The sequence below is a fragment of the Opisthocomus hoazin genome, chromosome 9, assembly GCF_030867145.1.
Source record: "Opisthocomus hoazin isolate bOpiHoa1 chromosome 9, bOpiHoa1.hap1, whole genome shotgun sequence".
NCBI lineage: Eukaryota > Metazoa > Chordata > Aves > Opisthocomiformes > Opisthocomidae > Opisthocomus > Opisthocomus hoazin.
The window spans coordinates 30,915,004-30,921,282 of record NC_134422.1 but is presented as its reverse complement, the minus strand read 5'-3'; the positions used below and the strand labels follow the sequence as shown (position 1 = coordinate 30,921,282).

The window sequence follows — 6,279 nt, the reverse complement described above, 5'->3', positions numbered from 1 at the left end:
AAAAATTTCTCCAAGGTTCATATTTCTTCAGAGTTAGAGCGTGTTATCCTGCAGCTTTGAAGGATAACTTTGATCATTTATTCTTTTCCACTGGCCCACAGACTGCAGCAAGAGAAATCTCTACCAGAGTAGAGGAAGAAAACGTAGAGTCACCTGTTCTCAGATTCAGTTGTTTTAAGATGTGGTAGAGGGATAAGTGATAGATCACAGAAAGAGGATGGAATATCTTCCTCCTGTCAATGAAATGGTGACAGTTTTTTATAAAGTGCTTCTTGGACAGAATGGAAAATGAGAAATTTGAACCCAAACTTTTCCCTAGCAGCCAGTATGAGAAAGGTGTGTGTTAATTGCATTTTGCCTAGGAAATGGAAAGTGTTACCCATCCCAGTACCTTTGCAAAGGGTTTCCAGCTGATAGGAACAGGAACAGGAATACCTAGAGCTGGGAAAAGTGCTCTTTCGTGGGCTGAGAAGGAAAAAATTAAGATACCAGCATCAGCCTCTTTCAGTATGCATTCCACCTCTTTCTTGGGGGAACCCAGTGCTTCCTACAGACCCCCGCAATGCACAAGGCAATGCTGTGAGGAGTTGGGGGCCTTGGAGCTGGCTGGCCCCAGGGAAGCATCTGGCAGGGCACGGAGCCCTGGCAGGAGGGGCCTTTCCCATCTCCCTCACAGCAAAGCGCTGTGGATTGCACGGTGCAAACCACTGCAATGCCTGGATGTGTTTGGCAAATGGGGTCCCCAGGAGCCCCATGGGATGTGTGTGGGATGTAGGAAAGAGAGGGGGTCAGCAATAGTGCCTGGCTGCACTGGATGCCTGGGACTTGACTGCTGAGACAACCGGGATTGTTTTGGGTTCATGGCACGTGGTTACTCTCCTTCCAGATTTATGGCTGGCAAATGTCTCTGGGAGTCTGCTTCTGAGCAGAAGGGTGATTGTTCTCTGCTATCCTTCCCTAAAAGGAAATGGTATCTATGCTCTTCTGCAGCCTGAAATCACTTTTCTGCTACAGGTGGAAAATGATATATGGGCCACTTCCCAGAAAACTAAGTATGAGTGTAATGTTAAGCATAGGCAATTTCTCTTCAACACGGCAGTGAAATCAGAACCACAGGAGGGATGGATTTTCATACTTCTCTTTGAGCGTAGTGCACACTGCCTACCTGTGTTTCTCCCCTGACATTCATGTCTCCACAGTGATGGACCAGCACCCTGTGTCTCCTGCACGAGTATGCTGGGCCTAGAAGGGGAACTTGTAGTTCACAGGTGGGAGAGAGGCAAAGTTCTGAAGCACTGTCAGACCCAGGAATCCTAGAGAGCCTCTTTCCTTCTGAGGACCCCAAGAGATAAATGTCTCAGTACCATTTGAGAAGAGGCTGGATGGCAATAAATAACGTGCCAAGTGAGGCATAACTGCCTTGTCCTTTGAGGGATCGCAGTGCATACAGTTGAATTAGAATAAAAACATCAGTCTTTGACTGTTACCCAGTGAAGAAGCCATTCAACTTTAGGAGTGGGACTTGAAATGTATGGTGCTCTAGTAATATATTATTTGTAAAGGGCAAGATTAATTAATTTTCCGTCAGATAAATGGGTATTTTTTTGTGCGAAAGGCTGTCATTCGTCCTTGCTGTCACTGAAATGAGATAACCCATACAAAAACAACTTTGTTAATTGCACCAGTCACATTTTGCAGTACACACTAAATGGCTGGTGTGTGAGGATGAGAAGAAAAGCTACTGATGGAAGCTAACCTAACAGCCTTTTGGTGTGGATTGGGAACCCTCTGTATGGACTCAGTTCAGCACCGCATTTTTGTGCAGTTCCATTTCAGCACTAACCTTGTCTCTGCTGCGCAGCCCAGCCCCGCTGAGTCCCCCGGGGCGCAGCCCGTCAAACAGCACAGCGCCTGGCCCCGGCTTGAGCGCGGTGCTACTCGGAATTGGTCTGCGTACCCCAGACATCAAAATTCAGGTACATCCCTATTTCGCACATGGGTGTTCCTCACCATGAGGTCATTTCTGCAGGACGCGCATTGTCGGGTGGGGTGCCGTGCTACAGACCAATGAAATAAACGATTTGTAGTTGCCATGCATCTTTTTGTTTTCTCTGGGTAACGGGTTGTGCCACAGATCTTTCTGCTGCCCCGTGGCAATGTGAATTCCCGTGCCATGCTGCTCCCCGGAGCCCTCAAGTCTCAGTAAGCGTGCTTGCACTTGAGATTGTTAAAAATTCCTTTAGGAGTTTGTGTTTTCCATCTCTCCTGAAGTATCAGCTCCCTGAGGAACTCGGCTGCTTCGGACACGGAAAGGTGGAGTCTCACGTCTCACGTTTATATGGGGAAACCTCCGGGTGTTCCGCTGTTATTCTTTTTTAGGGGGAAGTCAGGAGCCGGCGCGTTACCGGGACGCGCGGTGCCCGCTTTCCCGCTGGCGCAGGGACGCAGGGATACCCGCGGCTGCCGGCGCCTCTGCCCGGGCCCCTCTGCCCGGGCCTCGGGCGCCGGGGCTCCCGGCGGGGCGGGCGGCAGCGGCAGGAACCTTGGTGCCGCGGAGCCGTTTCCCGCGGCGGCCGGGACGGCTTTGCAGCAGGACGCGGCCCCGCCGCCCGGCAGCAGCGCTGCGGCGAGGGGGGCCGTACCGGGCCGGGCCGTGCCTGCGCGCCGGCATCTCCGCTCGGCGCCGGGGCGAGCGCGGGGAGCCCCTCCCTTCTCCTCCGCGGAGCAGAGGCAGAGCGCGGCCCCCGGGCGCCAGGTAAATACTCCCGTTGGTCTGCGGTCGGTGCGGGGCTTCACGGGTCGGCGAGGTTCCCCAGCCCCTCCGGGGCGGGCAGCCGGGCCGGGCTTCCCGCGGCCTTCCCGCAGCCTTCGCCGTGCTGCCCGCCCGCCGAGCGCGTATGCGGGCTGTGTTCGCGTTGGTAGCACAGACACGTCTGCAGCCGTGCGCCCGCCTGCACAGACGCCTTCCCGTCTGCATGGGAAGGCCCTGGCCCCCGGTTCTCCCCACCCGTAGCCGCGCGCGGTCTCAGCCGGAATTTGGGCTGCTCCCCGTCGGTGCCGTCAGATTCCAGTATGCGTAGGCGCAATGTGGAGGCGTCGCTCTCGGCTTTAACAGCCCAGAGTATGACATCATGCCGTGATCTTCTTGCAGCACGGTGAAATCGCTTCTTTTACAGAGCGAAACACACAGACACAGCCAGTGGAATTACACCTTCTGGAATCAGATAGGCCTGACAGGAGAGTGTCTGTTGTGTGGGAATGTGTGCTAGCTGGAGTGTCAGCGGAAATGCTCGGATCGCTGGCGTTGGAAGGTGAGAGAAGGGAAGAAAGTCAAAATTAGGTTTATGTAAGGAATCGTGACTTGCTTCTCATCTGTTTTCTGTTCTGCAAATACACACTTATGGCCCTGATCCTGCAAAGATTTACAGACAAACCTAGTTTTAGGCACTGCATAATACCACTAAGTGACTAGAAGAAGTCACAGCCTGTAAGAACAAGAAAGCATCTGAATCTTGGTAGGACCAATGCCCGTACACTTTAAAGAACAGTAGTTTTCATCGTGCCACTTTCAAAGCTTATTTATCCAAAACTAGTGAATTAAAGTTGGGACTAAAAAAGTCAGAAATCTGTCATGTGAATATGGGTGCTATGTAGTGGAATGAAGGATCCTGTGAGTCCACAGTAGCTAGATACATCATTCCTGCAGAACTTTATCAGGCTGAAGTCACGTTGTATCTTAACATTTCCATTTCATCAGATGTTTTGAGGTTTGTACTAGGCTTCTGCTAAGATTTTGTGTAATAAAGCTATAGTTGAGTTTAGAAAACAGCAACCGTTTGTGCCGAGTGTTCAAACGACTATAGCGTTACATGTGGTTACAGCCAGCCTGCAGGGTTAGCTGTTGTGGCAGGAGTGCCACAGCCTGGGGGTTTGGGTTGCTGTGCTAGTCTGACGAACTTCAGCATTATTTGCAGCATTGCTTCCTTTCCTTCCCTTGCCCTGCCCCTCTTCCCCTGATAATTAATGTGCAAAACCACTGTGGTCCTGGCTATTTGAAAGACAAGAGGAGGGCTTAGTTTGAGGTTCAAAATGAGTTTGTTACTAAGCAGTGTATTTCCATCAATGTCAGCATTCAACCACTGATAGTTATGGGAAATCCAGGTCTCACTGTGGAATGGCTTGTACTGTCCCAGCTGAGCTCTTTGGGTACCGCGGTTAGAGAGAGAATTTGGCTACAGTCACAGATCAGGGGTACTCAGAAAGCTGTACAGATCTGGATGTCAAGTGTATTTTCTTACGGCTGTGCTATGATGTCGGGGAAGAAATATCTCCCATGTTCTTGAGGGAGGGGCTGTGTTCCTTACCCTCCTTCTGGCCTCTGGGGCAGTGGTGGCTGTTATTCCCAGCTGTGGGGTTGTACTGGGCTGTGCTGGAGCCTGTTCGTTGGTTCCTGCTTGGTGTGCCTCAGAGAAAGCTGCCCTGCAGAGCGAAGTAAAATTTTCTTGTGCAGTCTGCCATAGATAGTAAAGGATTCAGTTATTATATTGTTATTTATACCAGCTAGTGCTTCATCTAGAAGGGTCCCAGTATATCTTCTGAGTCCTAGTTATAAAGAGATAAATGTCTTCGTCTGGCAGCTCCCCTTCTGTATGTCCTTCATTGCTTAAATGCAGCCACCTTGGGGTGCAGCAGGACACTGCTGCACACAACAGCTGAAAGCTCAGCAGCCTGATTTCCAGCAGTGTCTGTAAATGAGTCCTGGAGGAGCAACATCCCCAAGGGCGAAATGTGCCTTTTATTTCTGTTCTGAACTCATAGGGACAAACTGAAAATGTCTTAATTTCCATTTTCTCTAAAAAAAAATTTAAAAAATCAAGCTTTTACGGGCTCTCTGTCTTTTCAGTGTAGTTCTAGAAAGTGTGGAGTGGGGAGATACTTTTAAAATTTCAGTTTGTGTTAACCAGGAATGTTTTGGGGTTTTTTTAAAAGTTTGATCTCACCTGACAGATACAAAGTTCCCCCACCTCCTAGCAGTGGACAAGCTGGTACATCATGGCAGATACAATCAGAAATACTAGACTGAGGCATGTTGTTTGTTGTTTCTTGAATGTCTAGTTCAATTATGTTTCCTATTGCACTGGAGGAGGTTTCTACACCCCATCTTGGATCCCCTGTTTCCTGACAGTCTCTGTCCTCTTTGTGCTGAGCTCAGGAGGTAACAGGCTGTTCTGTGATGCCTGTGTGCCTTGCAGAACAGGCAGGAGTTCTTGTAGTCACGGGCAGCTTGTAAGATGCAAGTTATACAACTTCAGACAAACCTGTACACAGAAAGCAAATGAACCCAAGCATAGAAATCATTCACCCTCCCTTGGGTGTTATTTGAGACTACAGGTCTGTTTAAGACTACACATCAGTGCCTCAGGCCAAATCACTGCACTGCTTCCTTCCGTTTTTCCATGTGGATTTTGTGCCTGAAGTGTGGGTTTGAGGTGTTTGCATCCAGGCACTCTACAGGGGCGGTGCTAGGACTTGGGAGAGCCTCTGTTCCCCCACACCTGACATCTTTCCCTGCCAGGGCAGCCAGCCCACAGGCAGCATGCACAAGGGGGTAGCCTGGTTTTTAGTCTGATGTAACCTGTGAAGGTGCCCATGTGCTGTTGGGTTGGCTGGCCTGCAGCCTTGGCTGTGTGTCACCATCAGCTAACTCCCCTCCAGTCAGTCTGCTTTGCTTTCTGTTCCTTTCCTTACCTAGGGTCCGCCTTCATCCTTTCTGGAGTCCCAGTCCAGCTACTGAAATTTCAAATGGTTGCTCATCCACGGGAAGTGATACAGCCCCTCATTACTCTGTGGTGCTCCCCAGCCAGGAGGGGTGTGTGTCAGATGGGTGCAAGGCAAAGGAGTCAGTGATAAAGATATTAGGAGAGCTGTACAGCAGTTGCTTTCTGGAAGAGAAAAGCTTTCTGTAGTCCGTCTTCCTCCACTGCTGGGTCATCCTCACCCACCTTGTTCTGGTGCAGCAGGCTGTTTTGTGCTTTTCAGCTCAGAGTTTCTTGCCTTTTAATTACTGTTTCCGAAGTGCAGTTAAAATTAAAGATAATATATACTATAAACACCATTTATTATCCATTACTGTGTCCTCATCACTGGATGAGCTGTTCGGTAGCTGTGATGTGTTAGTTCCCCACACAGGGAGGAGGCCTGTGGAGCTTCCTTGTTAAAGGCACTGGGCCACATCAGCAGCTGGGGAAAAATCTATGCTTCACAGAGCAAGACTCATGT

General features: G+C 50.0%; 1 protein-coding gene across 2 annotated transcripts in view; it reads left to right on the top strand.

The window, feature by feature from the left end:
• The first annotated feature begins 2,615 nt into the window (after positions 1-2,615).
• PLEKHM3 (pleckstrin homology domain containing M3) overlaps positions 2,616-6,279 on the top strand; it is a 91,489-nt gene continuing 87,825 nt past the window's right edge. For both annotated transcript variants that reach the window (XM_075431161.1, XM_075431163.1), the window contains exon 1: positions 2,616-2,755. The gene's annotated coding sequence lies outside the window, so the exon portion shown is untranslated. The remainder of the gene's footprint in view (positions 2,756-6,279) is intronic.